Source organism: Dipodomys merriami, unplaced genomic scaffold (genome assembly GCF_024711535.1).
Source record: "Dipodomys merriami isolate MVZ:Mamm:240054 unplaced genomic scaffold, mDipMer1.0.p SCAF_164, whole genome shotgun sequence".
Lineage (NCBI taxonomy): Eukaryota > Metazoa > Chordata > Mammalia > Rodentia > Heteromyidae > Dipodomys > Dipodomys merriami.
In genome coordinates, this window is record NW_027202982.1 from 2054734 (window position 1) to 2075064 (window position 20331).

At 42.8% G+C, this 20331-nt stretch overlaps 1 long non-coding RNA gene across 1 annotated transcript; it reads left to right on the top strand.

Moving 5' to 3' along the window:
• The first annotated feature begins 198 nt into the window (after window positions 1-198).
• Window positions 199-17621, top strand: LOC138828795 (uncharacterized). Its single transcript, XR_011372364.1, has 3 exons — window positions 199-283; window positions 1988-2143; window positions 17274-17621. It is a non-coding gene; the product is annotated as an uncharacterized lncRNA (long non-coding RNA).
• The last annotated feature ends 2710 nt before the right edge of the window (window positions 17622-20331 follow it).

Below are 20331 nucleotides of genomic sequence, written 5' to 3' on the forward strand. Positions count from 1 at the left end.
AGCAGTCCCCAGGTGAAGACTTTAGGCCTCATGGAAAAAGAGCAGAGCCCAAGTTTTCTGGTTAGTAAATCAGATTGCCAGGGGAGCAGAGTTTCAAATCTGAGAACATTCTGAACATCCAGAGCTCATTATTTAATGAAAGAAAATGTATGGATTAAATACATTTTCTCCCTATCAGAGAAACCTGTGAATGAGCACGAGACCCAAGAAAGCATAAAGATACAGTGGTGCCTGTGGATGGACCCTGCTGGGATGACTGCATCTGGACAGGAGTGAAAATTCGGTAAGATTGAATATGACCTCTTCCACTGGGTTATTTGTGTTGGTTTAGCCAGGGCCATTAGATTTCCACAGAGAGGGAGTGGTGCAGGATGATGCTGTCTGCTCTTGGGAGACAACTGTGTGATGGGGAGAAATTGGGCACACCTGACATTTTTTTTTTTCTTGAGGGAAGGGGGTCCTGTCATGGGGCCTGAACTCTGGGCCTGGGCACTGTCCCTCAGCTCTTCAGCTCAAGGCTAGCGCTTTACCACTTCAGCCACAGCTCCACTTCCACCTTTTTTCCCTGCTTATGCAATGCTGAGGAATCGAACCCAGGGACTTATGCATGCAAGGCAAGCACTCTACCACTGAACCACCTTCCCAGCCCCAACACCTGGCTTTTGCTATGTGTGCACTGATATCAGGAGGCTAAGCCTGCAGAGCAGACTGATGAGATTTTCTGCAGGAGGTGGGATCAGTGGTCCAGTTCAGAGCTATTCGGGAGCAGATCTCCCCTGAAAGAACAAAATGGGATTCTCGTAAGAGTCCCAATATGAGCTACAAGAGGGAAAAGATGGGTACAAAGTAAATGACAGAGTGGACACTAAATGTAAAGGAGAAGACAGGAGGCAAGTTAAGAAGGGAACTAAGGAATCCTGAATTCCACATGTGCCATTCTTCAGTGAAGAAAGTGATTGGGAAGGTATTAACTGTTGATTTGTAAGATTTCTCAATCGTTATTCTTTTATTGTTTCCTTTTGTTTGTTGTGTGTATGTGTTTGTGTGTGCTGCTACACCTCAGTGCTTTTTTTTCTTATGCTCTGTATCCTTTGCCATCTCTGTTCTCTCTCCACTTTTCTCACATTCTCCCTGCTCCTCCCCACCATTTCTCTTCATTGTTTTCACTCCTCCCATAACTACTGCTATTCTAATTCTCCTGTTCCTCTTCTTGCTGTTCTACTTCCCTCTACCATTCCCTTTCCCTCTCTTCCCGCTCTTGAACCTGTCTCTCTCTCCCCACCTCCCTCACTACTCCTCTCTCTCTACACTTCTCTCTTATTTCTTCTTTCCCTTTCTCCATCTCTGTCTTTCTCTTTTCTCTCTCTCTCTCAGTTTTCATGGATATGTCTGGTTCTCTCCTGCTTGAGTTACACTTCCAGGCTTGCATTTCTCTAATTACTTGAAGATGGAGTCTTCCCAGACTTGCTGTAAATGCAATCTTCAAGGTGTCAACTTGGCAGATAGGTAGGATTACAGAAATGAGCCTACAGCATCAGGGAAGGCAATTGGCTTTGTTAATCTGGTGAGGCAAAGGTTGCTTTCTCTGTTTTGAAAGGGGATTTGTGTATTTATATGAGGGACAGCTGTGTAAGAGTCACCTTACAATTGGTTGTGGAAGCAAGGGTGTAATGGGTTGGTGTAAATGGACAGGGAAGGATGACATGTGCACTTTAAAGGTGCACTGAGAGGTGTCAGAATATTAGTAGAGACTGTATGAGTCCCCAGAGAGGCCCCCTTTCCCAGAGCACCCAGCATGGGCATGGTGCTTCCATTTCCCAGTAAATACTTTAGGCCTCATGGAAGAATAGCAGAGCCCAATTTTTCTTCGTGTGGAATAAAGAATGCTATCGGAGCCAAGTTTTAAATATTTGAACATTCTGAACATCAAGAGGCCATTTTTGGAACCACAAAGTGTATGAATTAAAATATATTCCCTTCCTTTCAGCTAGAGGTGGTAAAGGAACAGGAAACCTCAGGAATCATGGATATAAACTGGGATCTGTGGAAGGACATAGCCTGGACGGACATTGGTTGTATATGGACCACACCCGTGGATGGACCCTTCCTGGGATGACTGCCTTCCCACAAGAACAAAAATTCAGTAAGATTATATATGACCCTTCACACTAGATTATTTGTATTGGTTCACCCAGGGCAGTAGAATTGCACACAAAGGCCGTGCTGAGGATTGATGCTGCCTTTGGGTGAGAAGTGTGTGATGGGGAGGAGTTGGGCAAACCTGACGTTTTCTATGTGTACACTGGGTCAGAAGGCTGAACCTGAAGAGTAGACTGATGAGATTAGAGGCAAGAGGAGGGCTGGGGCTCCTGGTGGATCAGTGGTAATGCTCAGGGGTATTTGGGGAGCAATGCTATTCTCAAAGTATGAGATAGGTTTCTGGTGAGAGAAGCAATAAGGTTCCAAATAGACAAATGATGCATAACTGGTTTAAGACAGGGTTGATACTGATACTCAAAGAGAGCTGAGGAGGAAAGTAAGGAATGGTGAACTCCTCATGGAACAGTGTTCAGTGAATAGGGCATTTGGGGAGGAAAGTAATATTAATTTCCATGATTTCTCAATGCTTTTTTATTCTCTTTTTGTTTTTGTGTGTATGCATTTCGGAGTGTGCTGGCTTGAACTCTGTTTTTCAGTCTCCTTTTTCCTCTGTGGCCTTTCCTTGGGCCATCCTCCCCTTTACTGTCTCTAATCTCTCCTTTTTTACACCACCATTCTTCTTCTCCTCTTCTCCTCCCTCTAATCACTTTCTCCCTATCCCATTCCTTCTCACTCAATCCTTTCTCCTGAATTTGTCTCTTTGTCTCTCTGTCTTTAGGTATGTATGCATGTCCCTCTGTTTTTCTCTCTGTCCATTTTCTTTCTCCCCCTCAGGTCCCCTCTTTCCCTTTCTCTCTCTTGAGTGTGGGTGTTTTTCTGGCTGATGTTCTACCAGTGGAGTCACTCTTCTAGGCCTGATTTTCTACAGAGTTGGACATGGAGTCTGCTCAGGCTGGCTTTATCTACTGTCTTCTCAGTGTCAGCGTGTGCAGTAGTTAGGATTATACAGGTGAGCCTTTAGCACCTAGACTTTGTGAATCTGGTACAGCACAGGTTGGTTTCTCTGTTATGACAAAAGGAAATTGTGTACTTGTATGAGGGACAACTTAAAAATGTTTGCGGAAGGAAAGGGTATTGGGTTGGGCTGCATGGGGAAAATGAAAAGATAGAGAATTACATTTCCATAATACAAGGGTTTCAACACTGGGATTTGTCAGATTCTTAGGAGAGACCCTTTGAGTCCCCAAAGATGCTTCCAGTTGACACCACCTTCCCCAGAGCACCAGGCTTGGGCATGGTGCTTCCTTTTCCTTGTCAGTTCCCAGGGGAAGCCTCTAGGTCTCATGGAAGAAGAGTAGGGCCTGATTATTGTCCTAGGGCACATAGTGTGGAGGAAGCTGAGTTTCAAATATTACCACACTATAAGTCTCCAGAGCCCATTTTTGAACCAAAAAATGTAGGAAATACAATACTTTTCCTTCCTATCAACTAGAGGTGGAGAAACCTTTGAATGAGCAAGAGACCTAAGAAAGCATGAAAATATAGGAGCATGTGGATGGAGATGAGTACATGTGGACATGAGCAGAAATTCAGTAAGATTGGATATGAACCTCCAACACTGTGATATTCATTCAGCAGCACATTAGATTTCTACACGATGGAAGTACTGAGGGTGATTCTGCCTTTGGAAGACAGGTGTGTGATGGGGAGGTGTTGGACACATTGGACCTCTGTTGTATGTTCACCGGAGTCAAGAGACTGAGCGTGCAAGGAAGACTGATGAGATTTGCAGCAGGAGAAGGCTGAGGCTCCCAGTGAAACAGTGGTATATCTCTGGGGTAATTAGGGAACAGAGCTCTTCCCAGAGAATAAGATAGGATTTTTGTTACAGAAGCACTGAGAGCCAAAAATATACAAGAAATGGGCACCTTGCTGATAGACAGGGTTGACCCGGATGCTGAAGGAGAGCTGAGAGGAGGAAACTAGGGACTTCTGAATTCCGCAAGGATCATTGGTCAGTGAAATGGGTGGATGGGGAGGGACGTACTGTGAATTTCCATGGTTTCTAAGTTCTTTTTCGTTGTCTCAGGGGTCCTGAAATGAGGGACTAGGTTTCAGTTCCCAGCAGTGGGTTTGGCTTGAAGCTAGTTTCTAGTAGTCCCAGGGCAGTAGATAGGGTGCCTCGTCACTGCTGCACTGGGTGGGATTTCAGTGTTGGGTTGCATTATGGAGATGAGGGAGAGGGGCATTGTGTACCCTTGGGGCTGTGGGCAGGGCCTTGTGCCAACCAGGAGGCAAGTCATTTTATGATTTCATGCCAGTCTTTTGGGGCCAGATGAGCTCACTCTCCAAAACTCAGGTATTCCTTTGACTTTTCAATTGACAGTATGATGCATGGGCATCCTCGAACACTCCTAAACCTTTGTGGAACAGCTGGAGTGCATTTGGCTCAGTACTTGGAGAGAAGACGAAAAGTTGGCCTGAGGATGAGGGTTCCACAGGTTAGCCACAATGTCACACAGACCATTAGCTAGGACGGGTTCATGGCTTACAGAGAGACTTGGAAGAACTCCAGTAAGGAGTTCAGATGGTATGGAAAGGCTTCCCAGAGGAGGAACAGGTTATTTGGTGTGTGCACACCATCTCCATATGTAAAATTGAGGGTCACAAAGCTTTAGGCAAAGGGCTTGGGAACACAGGTGGGGAGACCACGAGGCAAGGGTGACAGGGGTTGTGTAGAGGAGTCATGGGAAAACAGTAGGAAAGAGCTTTGACCATGTATGGCAGTATACTTGTTGATTAAATGTGTGAGGGAATGGGTAGGCTTTCATTCAATGGACATTTACTGAGTGCCTACAGGATGAGTGACATCATGCTGAAGACTGACAGAATGCTGAGAACAGCATAAAATTATCTCTGTGGGTTTACACTCAAGCATGGAGAGTGAGAATACCCAAACTTATAAAAGTACTACATAGTATATATTAAAAGGAAGATTAAGGCAGAAAGAATCAGGATGAGTGTTGGAAATACTCTGTGTTTTTGTGTGTTTGCAGATGTGTGTTGTGTACACATGTGCACAAGGTTGTATTTTTAAGTATCAGAGTAGACCTATTTGGCAAGGGTGTTTTGGGGAAGAATAGGGGAGTGAGCAGCTGGGTGTCGGGAAACGCATTCCAGGCAGTTGGAATAGCAGTGGCCCCCAGATCCTACAGTGCAAATGCCAGTGTGGCTGCAGCAAGGAAGCCTGGGCTCAGTGGAGAGAACAGGATCAGAGAAGTCACAGGAGCCTCTTGGTAGCAGAGGCTCTCCACTTCACCAAAGGAGGCTGCTTCAACAATGTCCTGTGGTTCTCCTATCTACTCTAAAGCCACATTTCTTTAAATATGAAAGGGTGTGTGTGATATTGGTGTTCCTCTGGCTGTATTACTTCATGAAACTGAGTGTCCTCCAGATCCATCCATAGTGTCTGAGTGTTGGTTTCTTTTTTCTGGTTCCTTTTTGGTGCTTGAATTAGGGACAGTAAGTGGTCCCTGAGCATTTAGCTCCAGACTATCACTTTACCACTTTGAGGCACAGCTCCATTCCTGGTTTTCTGATGGATATTTGAAGTAAGACTCTCATGGATATCCTGCCTGGGCTGGCTTTGACTTCAATCCTCCTATCTCCTGTGTAGACAGGATGACAGGCAGGAGCCACCTGTACCAGGCAGTTTTATTTTTATTTTTTTAGGCTGAATAATGTACTACAATATGTATGTACTGTCTTTTTATTCGTCCAGTGATGGACACTTGAATGATTCCCTATATTATTGTGAATGGTGCTATAGTAAATAGAACATGCATGCAGATAAAGTATTCTAGGGCTGGCTGCTGACAGGTCATTATTCAAATCTATTCTGGGTAGAAAATTGCATGATTCCAGAAAACTTGGAAGTGGAGCTGTGGCTTAAGGAGTAGAGCATTCACACTGAACAGGGAGTTCAAGTCCACATATTGGCCTGTGCTTGCACCCACACACACTCACATACACACAGACAATAGTATGCTGTGGGTTGTGTTTACAAGGATGATTTTGGGAGGGACATAGTAGGGCGAATGGGAAGACCACCTAGGGCCAGGGGCAGGGGCCTAGGCTGCAGTGGAGTCATGTAGGCAGGAAAAAACGGTTCTCTTCTGGTCATGGAAGATGACAATCTTAATATTGATACTTTTTATAAGCAAGTAGTAATCATACACAGGACATGACACACTGATCAAACAAACCTCACCTTTCCCCTTTTCATTCCTCCTCCCCAACCTCTGGTCAGCACTAGTCCATGGTCGTCATTGTTCTCTACATATCTGAGCGACCCTGGGCCATTTGTCTCGATAACTTTACTTAATCGTTGCCTCCATTGTGCTCCAAATGATAGCTTTCCAATCACTGTTATGCCTGGAAAATTCTCCTTTGTGTGTGTGTGTGTGCATGTATATATGTGTGTGAAAGAGAAAGATCATTACCAATTTCTCCATTGATAGACATTTAGACTGATTCTATAGCCAAGCTGGTATAAATAATCTTGAAATAGACATAGTATAATTGTACGTGAGCTCATGTATTTATTTAGAGACCTTCAAATTGTTTACCATAATGCTTGTATCAATTTACAATCTGTCTCTCTACATCATAGCCAGCATATGTTATCTTTCTATCGTTTTGATTTTTTTAAAAAGTTTTCCAGCATGGCTAAAGACACTGGACATTTTTTTCATATATTTTTGGCTATTTGCATTTCTTTTTTTTTGTTTTATTTTATTTTATTTTATTTGAGAACATACTGTACAGAGGGGTTACAATTACATGGGCAGGATAATGCATACATTTCTTACCAAGCATTGCAGCCTCCTCCTTTGTTTACCTTCACCTCCCTTCCCAGCCTCCCCCCTCCCCTCCACCCAATCATACCCCACTCCTGCCCCCACACCGACATTGTAAAGCTGGTTTTGACATGACATTTTGTACTTCTCATTGTTGCAACAGGTCCACCTGAAACCTTAAACCACTTGTTTGTCCCCATCTCCTCCACATGTTATACTGACATCAAATATAGTGAAAGCGGGAGTTACACTGTGGGGGAGGGACATACAAAGCAACAAAGAAATAATCTTATAAATGCGTTAGAAACACATGCATGAAAGAAACGAAATCATTAAAAAACATATTTAAGGGTTCATTTTCCGAAAATCACATTATCTGACCTTTTCCGCTTGACTCATACCTATACTAGACATTGCAAATAAGGGAAACCATGGGACCTATGCTTCTTTGGGCCTGGCTTACTTCACTTAATATAATTTTTTCCAAACCTTTCCATTTCCTAACAAATGGGGAAATGTCATTCTTTCTGATGGAGGCATAGAATTCCATTGTGTATATATACCACATTTTCTTGATCCATTCATCTACTGAGGGGCATCTGGGTTGGTTCCATATCTTAGCTATGGTAAATAATGCTGCAATAAACATAGTTGTGCTGGTAGCTTCAGTGTGGTCTTGTTTGTAAACATTTGGGTAAATGCCCAAAAGTGGGATTGCTGGATCATAGGGGAGATCTATGTGAAGTCTTTTGAGGAACCTCCATACTGCTTTCCAAAGTGGTTGAACAAGTTGACATTCCCACCAACAATGAAGTAAGGTTCCTTTCTGTCCACATCCCCTCCAGCATCTGTTGTTGTTAGAGTTCTTGATTTTTGCTGTTCTAACTGGAGTGAGGTGATATCTCAATGTTGTTTTGATTTGCATTTCTTTTATGGCTAGGGATGTTGAACATTTCTTCATGTGTCTATTGGCCATCCTTTCTTCTTCAGAGAAGATTCTCTTTAAGTCTTTCGCCCACTGATTTATTGGGCAGTTTTTTCTTTGAGGATTTGTTGTTGGGTGGTTTAATTTTTTGAGTTCAAATATATTTTAGATTTGAGACCCTTGTCTGTTGTATGGCTAGTAAAGATCTTCTCCCAATCGGTGGGCATTCTATTGATCTTGCTAGCTATGTCATTTGCCCTGCAGAAGCTCTGCAACATTATGCAATCCCATTTGTCCAACCTTTCTTTGATTTGTTGTGTTTCCGGGTCTCTATTCAGAAAATTTGGTCCTGAGCTAAGAGACCTAGATTTCTCCTATTCCATCCTGTAATGTTTTCAGAGTGTCTGCTTTGAGTTCAAGGTCTTTGATCCATTTGGAGTTGATTCTGGTGCAGGGTGATATATAAGGATCTAGTTTTAGTTTTCTACATGTAGTTAACCAGTTTTGCCAGCACCATTTACTGAAGAGGCTGTCTTTCTTCCATTCTATTGTTTTAGTTTCCTTATCGAAGATAAGATGGCTATAGGTCTGTAGGTTCATTTCTGGGTTTTCAATTCTATTCCATTGGTCCTGAGGTCTTTTCTTATGCCAATACCAAGCTGTTTTGATTACTATGGCTTTATAGTAGAGTTAGAAATTTGGTATTGATATTCCTCCAGCAGTGTTCTTTCCATTGAGGAGCGTTTTTGCTATTCGGGGTCTTTTATTGTTCCATATGAATTTTTGGATTGCCTCTTCTATTTCCTTGAAGAATGAGGGTGGAATTTTGATAGGTATCGGGTTGAATTTGTAGATAGCCTTGGGAAGTATTGCCATTTTCACGATGTTAATCTTGCCAATCCAGGAGCATGGGAGGTTTTGCCATTTTTTAAGTTCAGTGTTGATTTCCTTTTTCAAGATTTTAAAGTTTTCATCGTAGAGGTCCTTAAATTCTTTAGGTAAGTTAATTCCTAGTTATTTTATTTTTTGTGGGACTATTACAAATGGAGTTGCTTTCCTAATTTCAGCCACACTTTTCTCATTGTTGGCATACAGAAAAGCCATTGATTTTGGGGGGTTAATATTATAACCTGCTACATTGCCAAAGTTTTGAATCACCTTGAGTAATTTGGGAGTGGAGTCTATGGGATTCTTTAAATACAAGATCATGTCACCTGCAAAGAGGGAGAGTTTTATTTTTTCTTTCCCTATTTGGATCCCCTTTATGTCTGCATCTTATCTTATTGCTGTAGCTAGGCATTCTAATACTAGATTGAAGAGAAGTGGAGAGAGTGGGCATCCTTGTCTTGTTCCTGAGTTAAGAGGAAATGGCTTTAGTTTTTCACCATTGAATATAATGCTGGCTGTAGGTTTGTCATATACAGCCTTTATTGTATTGAGGAATGTTCCATGGATTCCTAATTTTTCCAAAACCTTCATCATAAAGGGGTGTTGGATCTTCTCAAATGCTTTTTCTGCATCTACTGAGATTACTATGTGGTTCTTATTGTTGCTCCTGTTGATGTGATGAATAATATTAATTGATTTGCATACATTGAACCAGCTTTGCATCCCTGAAAAGAATCCTGTTTGATCATGGTGTATGATTTGTGGATAAATTGTTGAAGTCGATTGGCGAAAATTTTGTTGAGAAGTTTTGCATCAATGTTCATCAAAGAAATGGGTCTATAGTACTCTTTCTTTGAGGAGTCCCTGCCTGGTTTTGGGATGAGGGTTATGATGGCTTCATAGAATGTGTTCGGTAGTGAGCTTTCTCTTTCAATTTCATTGAAGAGTTGGAGAAGTATTGGTGTGAGCTCTGCTTTGAAGGCCTTGTAAAATTCCGCTGTAAAACCATCTCCTCCTGGACTTTTCTTAGCTGGTAGGTCTCTTATTGCAGTTTCTATTTCAATGCTTGATATGGGCCTGTTAAGCTCGTTTAACTCATCTTGATTTAGTTTTGGCATGTCAATATTTGCTAGGAAAAGGTCCATTTCTGTCAAGTTCTCAAACTTATTAGCATAAAGTTTTGAGAAGTATTCCCTTATAATGTTCTGAATCTTGGTTGTTTCCATGGTGATGTTTCCATTCTCATCTCTGAGTTTATTAAATTGGGTGTGTTCTCTCTTTTTCTGATAAGGTTTGCTAAGGGTCTGTCAATTTTGTTAAGTTTTTCGAAGAACGAACTCTTTGTTTTGTTGATTCTTTCTATAGTTTTTTTTGGATACTAATTCATTTAATTCTGATTTAATTTTGATTATTTCTTTCCGTCTATTGGATTGGGGTTTATCTTGCTGCTCTTTATCAAGGAGGTTCAGATGTGTCATTAAATTGTTAGTTTCAGATCTCTCCAATTTGTTGATGTAGGAGCTCAGAGCTATAAACTTGCCTCTGAGTACTGCTTTTGCTGTGTCCCAGAGGAGCTGGTAATTTGTGTGTTCATTTTTGTTGAATAGCATGAACATTTGAATTTCCTTTCTAATCTCTTCCATGACCCACTCGTGATTCAGCAGTGTGTTGTTCAGCCTCCATGTGATACCAGACTTTCTTTGGTGGCTTTTGGTGTTGAGTTCTAATTTTATTCCCTTGTGGTCAGAGAGAATGCAAGGTATAACTTCAATTTTTCTGAATTTAGACAAGTTTGCTTTGTGGCCTAAAATGTGGTCTATTTTAGAAAACGTTCCATGTGCTGCTTAGAAGAACGTGTATTCTGATGCTGCTGGTTGAAATGTTCGGTAAATGTCTTTTAAATCTAGTTGACCTATGCAGCTGTTTAGATCTGCGGTTTCTCTGTTGAGTTTTTGCCGAGTTGATCTATCTAGTGGGTAGAGTGGTGTGTTAAAATCCCCAACAATTAATGTCTTTGGATCTATATGGGATTTGAGCGAAAGTAGTGTTTCTTTGATAAATTTGGGTGCTCCATTGTTTGGCGAATAGATATTTAGAATTGTAATATCCTCCTGAAGGAGAAATCCTTTAATTAGTATGTAGCGACCTTCTTTATCTCTTCTCACGAATTTTAATTTGAAGTCTATTTTATCTGATATTAGGATTGCAACTCCCGCCTGTTTATGAGGGCCGTTTGCTTGGTAGAATTTGTTCCAGCCTTTAACATTGAAAATGTGTTTGTTTTTACAGGCAAGATGTGACTCCTGCAGGCAGCAGATAGAAGGGTCTTTTTTTTTAATCCATCTAGACAGTCTATGTCGCTTAATTGGAGAGTTCAGTCCGTTAACGTTAAGAGATAGGACTGAGAGGTATTTGGGAGTTCCTGCCATGTTATCCACCTTCTTGGGGGCTGTGAAAACTGGGTTCTTCCTAAGGTTCTTGGATTCTCAGTTTGGGTGCAGTTTCTGGGCCTTTGTTGCGGTCTTGTTGGTTTTCTATGTGTAGGACATCTTAAGGAATCTTTTGTAGGGCTTGTTTGGTGGAGATGTATTGTTTCAATTTTTCTTTGCTATGGAAGGTTTTTATTTGGCCTTCAGTTATGAAGGAGAGTTTAGCTGGGTACAGTATTCATGGTTGATAGTTGTTTGCTTTTAGGGCATGGCATACGTCATTCCAGGCTCTTCTTGCTTTGATTGTCTCTGCTGAGAAATCTGAGGTAATTCTAATTGGTGTCCCTTTATAGGTGATTAACCTTTTCTCCTTGACAGCTTTAAGGATCATTTCCTTGGTCTGAGTTGATCCTGTGTGGATTATAATGTGACGGTGGGTTGTCCTATTCTGGTCTGGTCTATTTGGGGTTCTAAAAGCTTCTTTTATCTGAATAGGCCTATCTTTTTGTATGTTTGGGAAGTTCTCTGCTAGGATCCTGTTGAACAAATTTCCTAGACCATTAACTTATGTTTCTAGGTGCTCCTCTACACCCATTATCCTTAGATTGGGCCTTCTGATGGTGTCTTCCAGGTGTTGGATAGACCTATCATATTTCTTGGACTTGTCTTAGATGGTTGCATGTACTTTCTCTATAATATCTAGGCTGTCTTCAATCCCTGAGATTCGATCTTCTGCATGGTCTAACCTGCTGTCAAGACTCTCTACTTTCTTTTTTATCTCTTTTCCTTTTAATTGGTCAGCTTTGATGGCTTCAAGTTCTTTGTTGAAGCTCTGTTTTAGGTCTTGTATGAATTTCTTTACTTCCTTAATTTGGTTTTCTGTGTTTGTTCTCAGATCACTTAGTTGATTGGTTATGGTTTCTTTGGACTCCCATTCCTTCTGTTGGGTTCCATTCAGCATTCCCTTTGTGGTCTCCCTGACTTCCTTCAGCTCTTTTTTAATGGATTCCATGAATGCCTTTAGTGATCTTTGTGTATTCTCTACCTGGTCTCTCAATTCCTGAATTACTCTTTGATTAGCTTCCTCCCGTCTGTGGGATTCCTGCAGTTCTCTTTCTTCCCCTTCTTGGGATTCCTGCAGTTCTCTTTGAGTGTTCTTTGCCAGCTCACGCCATTCCTCCCTTTCTCTTTGAGTATTCTCAAGTTGTTCACGCAAATCCTGTATCAGTTTTTGAGTAGCTTCCTCACGCTTATGTTATTCCTGTATAAACTTCTGGGATGCCTCCTCTCTCTCCCTATCACACTCATACAGAGTCCTTTGTACATTGTCAAACTTCTCATTTATCATGTTTGCTAGTAGTGTTTGTAGAGCTATTTGGGAACTCTCCTCTGGATTATTCTTTATCTGTTCTAATCCCTGATTATCAGGACTGGGAATTGAGATACCCGAATTTGCCATTTTTCTTGTGTTTTTCCGGCTTACTGTGCCCATTTGAGATGAAGATAGCACCAGTTTTGTGCTAGAACACTATCTTAAGGCAACCCTCAACCAAAGTTTGCATTTGTACAGTCAATAGTCTACAGATAGCATCTAGTTCAACAGATACATCTATTCAACATTGAACAACTATATGTTAAAGGACTTCGTATTGCAGAAAAGAATTTGGAAAACCTGAAATTATTAGGATTAGGGAGAGATGTGGGTAAAAAATAGGAATAGATTGGTGTGGGGAGGCACAAGGAGAGTTAACTATGTCCTAATCATAATGCAGGAAATGGGTTGGGTAGGATGCAAGTAGAGAGAGAGAGAAAAGGAAGAGACGGAAAGGGGAATGAAAAGAGACCAGAAAAAAAATAGAAACGTAAAAATTAATGTTATTATAGAGATTAAAAGACCATCTCTTTAGAGAGGAATGTGAATATGTTGACAGAAAGGGAGGGACATAGAGGAGATGTGAAAAACTTTAAGGATGGGAAATGGAGAAGAAAAGATCAGAAGTTCAGTAGCGCTAGACAAAAAAAAAAGATGATTAAGAAAGAAAGAAAAAGAGAAAGAAGAGAAGAAGAGAAAGAAAAAAGCTCATTCACATATTCCTAAAATAAAAATTATAAGAGGAGAAAAAAAAAGCTAGTGGAAAACAATTATTTTTTCAGAAGAGGCAAAAATTAAATATTAATAAAAGTTTTAGAAGAGAAAATAATTATATATATATATATATATATATATATATATATATATATATGGTAACAAAAAAACAAAAAACAAACGAAAAAAAGAAAAGAAGAAGAAGAAAAAAAAAAGTCCTTTTATTTATTTATTTTTTTTTGTGTATGTGGGAAGAATCCTGTATCTCCCTTTTGTCTGTAGCCAGACTCTTGTTGGAGTCTCTGGTCAGCTTGAGGTCCTGTGGCTTGATTTGTTTCTTAAGTCGGTTTGTTGGAAGAGGCAGAAAAATGCTCTGCTTTACCCAAGATTTTGAGATCCCCTTCCCAGGTTAGTTTTCTGGGAGGTTGATCAGCTTTGAGAATCACAAAAGAGGGGGATGCAGTGATGAGGCTAGGTTCTGGGTAGAGTTGAGGCCTTTCAACAAACAGTAGCTTATCCCTGGGGCTATTTTGTGATAAAACTCACAGCGCCCAGCCTGGAGCCATTCTCAGGGTTTCTGTTTTTCAATTGATTGTGGTGGCTGCTAGAGGGAGGGGCAGCTTCTGGCTCTGGTTACCCAGTGGGGAAAGCCACTCCAATGGCTGACGCCTGAGCTGGGTGACTTTTCCCTGGATGGAGCTGAGTCTGGCAGGTCACTTTGCTGTTAAGTTCTTGTGACCTGCTAAATGACTCGTTTTATTCCAAGGCCTGAGCTGGAGCTAGCAGCTCCTCCGAGCTTTGTCGGTATCCAAGATGGAGATCACCGGTGCTGGGGGGGGGAGGGGTGGCCTTCCCCTCTCTGCTCCCTGAGAAGGAGTGAGGACGTCGGGCTTGTACTCACGCCGAATCTTGGATCCTGGGTTGTCTCTGGTCTGCAAACTGCAGGATGAAGATGTCTTTTCCTTGTCAGTTCTTGTTGGGGTTGAGTAGAATCCGCTAGTCCCCTGCATCTGGCTCCTTCCTCCCGGACTCTCTGTGTCTCAGGTATGACCCCACGGCGGTGGTCGCCGCCGCGACCTTGCCGCCGCAGCGGCAGCTGCTGGCAGGCGCTCAGATGTGTCTTTTTGCCTTGGCTTCCCCTCTCTTGTCTAACTCTCTGTTCTGTGATGGCACACTTGGTGTGATTCTCTGGCTTAGGACTGTTCACTGGAACTCTAAAACTGCTTTCTATGTGAGTGCTTGTTCAGATTCCAGCTTCTCCTCTGCCATCTTCCCGGAACTCCCGCATTTCTTATTTTTTGAAATTTCTATTCAGATCATTTACCCCTTCCTGTGTTTTTGTCAGTCCTGGGTCTTGAACTTGGCCTTGGCACTGTCTCTGAGCTTCTTTTGCTTGAGGCACTCTACCACTTGAGCCACAGTTCCACTTCTGGCTTTTCTATGTATATGAAACTGAGGAATCAAATCCAGAGATTTGTGCATGCTAGGTGAGCACTCGACCACTAACCCACATTCCCAGTCCTGTACAATTACTTACAGATAATAAAAACCTAATTAGGAAAGATTCCACCTTCCTTCAAGAGCCATTACGAGTTCCATGCTGCATCATAATGGTTAGTAATGACTTATTAAAAATAACACCCTGGGAAATGTTCCACTTCCAGCCGTTGACAATGGTGGCTGTTCCATAAACATATTTGGAAAATAATGTCACTGAAACCTTTTAAAAATGAAATAAAATACGGAATAAAAAGATTGCCGTGGGCTAACTCAGAAACACATAGAGTCCTTCACAGAGCAATGGCAGACAGGAACTTGAACTACCAAGCAGAAGTCGTGATAAGGTCTCAGCCCTTCAGACCTCATGGTCTTGTCTAAGGTTAAAACTTGGCATCTTTTTAAAATCCTATTTGTGCCAGGTACTGGTGGCTCACATCTGTAATGCTAGTTCCTTATGGGACTGAGACCTGAGGTTCTAGATTCAAAGCCACCCTGAGTAGAAAGCCCATGAGACACTTATCTTCAGTTAACCCCGGAAACTGTAAGTGACATTGTGGCTCAAAGTGGTTGAGCATTAGAGCTCAAGGATACTGCCCAGGCCCTGAGTTCAAGTCCCACACATGACCAAAAAACATGTGAACATCAATTTGTTTGGTTTTGAAACAATGTAAATAATTTCAGCTTGATGTCATTTAAAGTCCAAACCAAATGACTAACACTTCAGGAGACAAGAGGCAGTATCTCCACCCTACCCTGACTCAAAAGGCCTTGAAATTGAGTCATGACAAAATGTGTAACAACAGCCAGTATAGGACAGGGTGGACTGGCAAATCCTCCTGTCACCACCTTGAAGCCAGGAGGCTGTTCAAGGAGATGGTGAGTGCTGTGCACTACCCTCACAAGAATAGATTCACACACAGGAACATCCTGTGGATGGCAAATGCAATGCCAAAGTCAGTAATTTGGGGCTGAGCATCAGGGTGTTGCTGGGGCAATTGCTAAAGGGGTTTTGTGGAGCCTTGATATTCAGACTTCTAGAAATGTTCCTATACAAAATGTATGATGCCTATAAAGAGGACATTTGGATCCTAGGTATGCTTCTGTATGTGAGGACAACAGGAAAGTTGCTGTTTGAGGGGAGGAAGATGGCAGACATGGGTACACATCCTTGAGGCCAGTTACACAGCTCTCCTTTATCTATCTGCAAAGAGACATTATCTCCTTTCCAAACTGCTGACTGTGGATGTCAATCAGAAACCCATGGCCATGGCTGGCTGTAGGTGTGGGGTTTGGCCTGCTTCTTGATGAGCCACTGCCCAGAAAGTTGGACCCCATTAGTGTCACAGTCCTATGGGACATGGGTTACAACATTGCTGACATTGAAAAGGCAATCCAGGACAGAGCGTTCAATGAAGCCATGGGTACCTATCTGGTCATCCAAGAAAACTCAAAAGGGAGTGCCAGAAGTGTGGAGTGGAAAATGATGCCTTTGGCTATTCCACTGTACCTCAACTCCTCAGGCACTTTCCACCAGCCCTCTGTCCATGAAGGAGAGTCAGCTTAGCTGCACAACTTAACACATTCAGTTTGTCTTCAGAAATTCAATTGCAAAATGATGACAAACAGTTGCCTGAAGAGAGGCCAAAGTGCCAGTCTGCCTGTCCTTCCCCTCTGCTCCCCACACAGCTCCAGTACTAGCTTAACCTGGGGCCAGGATTCTTTTAGCTGGCTGAGCAGACTAGAGAGTTGGCACTTGGTGGAAAATGCCCTTCCCTCTGGACAGGCACAGGGGGAGGCCATAGCCTCCAGCTGGAATAAGTGATGGGGCTGGAAGAGCGTGGCTCACAGGATAGTCACCATTTTTCACAAACTCTGCTACTGTTTGAAGGCCCCCAAAGTAATGTCCACAGCTTAAGAACAAAGCTGTTCCAGAGAAAGAGGTGTAGAACTCAGCCACAGCACTAAGGTGTGGAAAAGCAGAGAGGTGTGGAATTGAAGATCTGCAGGAGGGGAGGGAGTCATGCAGAATGTTCACACTGCTGTGTACCCAGTATCCCCAGCAGAGGTCTCAGTCCAGCATAGCCAGGCTGAGTGACAAGTGCTAGGGGATTCCCCAGCTAGCATTCCTTCCAGTGAGAGGAGAGCTGACAGGGAGCTGACTTTTAAATGTTGAAAAGTAAGCTGAAAGTTGGCCTCAAGCTGTTTCTTGTGTGTTCTCTCTAAACCTAATTGCCATTCTAACATAATGCCATCATCCAAAAATCTCTTATTTCAGACTTACAGTAAAATAAAAACAGTAAATTTTAAAGACCCTTTTTCCTATACAGATTACTTACAATTGCAACTGCCCTGGGAGTCCACATTTCTCTAAGGGGAATCAGAGTGCTGAGGGAGCTGAGTTTCAAATTTGAGAATATTCTGAGCAAACAGAGTCCCTGATTACACTGGAAAAATGTGTGAATTAAGCTAATTTTCTTTCCTTTCAGGTAGAGGTGGACAAACCTGTGAAGAAACAAGAGACCTGAAAAAGCATGGAGATATAGTGGTGTTTGTGGATGGACCAGGCCTGGGATGACTGTGTCTGCACATGAGCAGAAATTTGAATGAATCTGTCTCTCTGCCTCTGCTTCTGTGTCTCCTGTCTTTCTCTTTCAGTTTGCATGTGCATCACAGGTGCTCTACCACTTGATTCCAACCTCCAAGCCTGCATTTCTATGGTCTGTTCTTGCTGGCTTTAAGTGCACTGTTCTGGGTGTGAAGTTCTGGAATAGTTAGGATTTCAGACTAGAGCCATCCATACCTGGCAGGACTTTTGACATTGTTCATCTGGTGAGACACAGGTTGGTTTTTCTAATGTGGAAAAAGGGATTTATGTACTTATCTGGGGGACAGCTCTGTGAGGGACAATTTACAAATGGTTGTTGAAGGAAGGGCATGGTGGGATGGTGTGTAGAATTGACAGGGAGGCAAGGCATGTATATTGTTCAAGAGTGTCTGCACTGAGTGTTGGGATATCTTAGTTGAGATTCTAGGAGTCCCCTCAGAGGCCCCCCAGGTGTCTCCCCTACTCCAGGGCACCATGCTTCAACATGGTGCTTCTGTTTTCCTGGCTTTTCTCTGCTGAAGTCTCTAAGCCTCATGATAAATAGCAAAGTACATTTTGTTCCCCTAGGGGATCAAGACTACTGCGAGACCTGAGTCTAAAATATTAGACACTTCTGAACATCCAGAGCCCATTTTTAGTTCCATAAACTATACGAATTAAAACATTTCCCTTCCTTTCAGCTCCAGGTGGACAATCCATGGAAAGAGCAGCAAGATACATGAGAGAGTATGGAGATATATTGGTGCCTGTGGATTTACCCTGCTTGATATGACTGCATCAGGACATGAGCAGAAATTCGGTATGTTTGGATATGATCCATCACTGGATTATTTATGTTCGCTTCGCCAGGGGCATTAGATTTCCACATAGCAAGTGCTTTGGTCTGATGCTGCTTCGGCTGACAAGTATGTAATGGGGAAGGGTTGGGCACACCTGATCTTTGCTATGTGTGCCCAGGGGTCAGGAGGCTGAGCCTGCAAAGCAGACTGATGTGATTTGCAACAGCAGGTGGGCGATGACTCCTGTTGGATCAATGATCCAGCTCAGGGTTATTTGGGGAACAGAACACAGCTAACAGGATGAGATTGTATTCCATTGAAAAGAAGCAGTGCGTACCAAAAGAGGGCAAAGGATGGGCACCTTCCTGATAGACAAGGTTGACACTGATGTGGAAGGAGAGCTGAGAGGAGGAAGCTAAGGACTCCTGAATTCCACATGGAATTCCACTGAAGAGAGTGGGTGGGAAGGGAAATCGTGTTAATTTCCATATTTTCTCAGTCCTTTCCTTTTTTTCTTTTTGTTTATTGTGGGTATATATTTGTGAGTGTGTGCTGGTCCCAGCACTGGAACTGAGTGATTTTCTTTCTGTGTCAAAGCTCTTCTTTCTCCGCATTTCCGTTCCCCCCTTTTCCAGCTAACTTCCCTCCAGACCATTCTCTGCTTTCCCTCTTCTACTTTTCCTCTTCTCGATCCTCTTCTTTTCCTCTTCTCTTCCCTTCTACCTTCATCTGTCCTCATGAATCTGTGTTTTTCTCTCCTGCCTCTCTAGATCTTTCTCTTTGAGTTTGCATGTTCATAACCGGTGCTGTACCACTTGAGTCACACCTCCAAGCCAAGATTTTTCTAGTTAATTTAAAATGAAGTCTGCTCAGGTTGGCTTTAACTGTGATCTCTAGGTGTTAGCTTCTGGAGGAGTTAGGATTACAGGCATGATCCACCACCATCAGCAACACTTTGATCTTCTTATACTGGCATAGCACAGGATGGCTTCTCTGATGTGACAAAAGTGATTTGTGTAGTTATCTGAGGGGTGTGAGGGACACCTTGAAAATGGTTGGTGAAGGAAAGGTGTGGTGGGCTGCTGTGCCGAATACACAAGATGAGAAGGACGTGCACAAATGAAGGTTGTGAACACTGAGTGATGTCCTATCTGGGTAGAGATTCTGTGAGTTCCCAGAGTCTCCCAGGTAACATCCCTTTCCCCGACATTGGGCATGGTGCTTCCTCTCCCCTTCAGTTCCCATGAGAAGACTCTAAGCCTCATGGAAGAATAGCAGAGTCCTGTTTTTGTTCTTGGGGTATCAGAGTGCTGGGGAGCAGCATTCTGAACATCCAGAGCTCATTTTTGAATCACAGAAATGTATGAATTAAAATAGTTTTCCTTCCTCTCAGCTAGAGGTGGAGAAATCTGTGAAGTAGTAAGAAACCTAAGAAAGTATGGAGATATAGGATGGACCCTGCCTGGGATGACTGCATCTGGACATGAGCAGAAGTTGGGTAAGATTGGATGTGATCCTCCACCTCTGGGTTATTAGTGTTGATTCAGCCAGGGACATTAGGTCTGCACACAGAGGCAGTTGTTGAGGGCTGATGCTGCCTTTGGTGACAAGTGTGGAATGGAGGAGGTAGGCCTTTGTAATGTGTACACTGGGATCAGGAGGCTGGGCCTGCAGAGAAGACTTGACATTTGCAGCAAGAGATGGGCTTGGGGCTCCTGGTGAATGAGGAGTCCAGGTCAGGGCTATTTGGGGTGCAGAGCTCAGCAAACAGAATGAGATGGGATTCTGGTGAGAGAAGCACTGAGGGCCACAAGAGGACAAAGATGGGTACCTGGTAATTGACAGGATGCACACTAAATCTAAAGGAGAAATGACAGGAGCCAGGTTATGAAGGGAGCTGAGGACTCCTGAATTCCACATGGACCAGTGTTCGGTGAAGAGGGTGGGTGGAAGGTAGTTCATTTGATATCCATGATGCCTCCATGCCTTTTTTCCCTTTTTGTTCTTGTGTGTATCCTTGTGCTGGTACTGGGGGGATTGACCTCAGTCATTTTTTCTTATTCTGTTTCCTTTTCTTTCTCCTTCCTCTCTTCCCTTTCCCCACATTCCCTCCTCTACCATTCTCTTCCCTTGTTTCCTTTCTCCCCATACCTTCGCCTA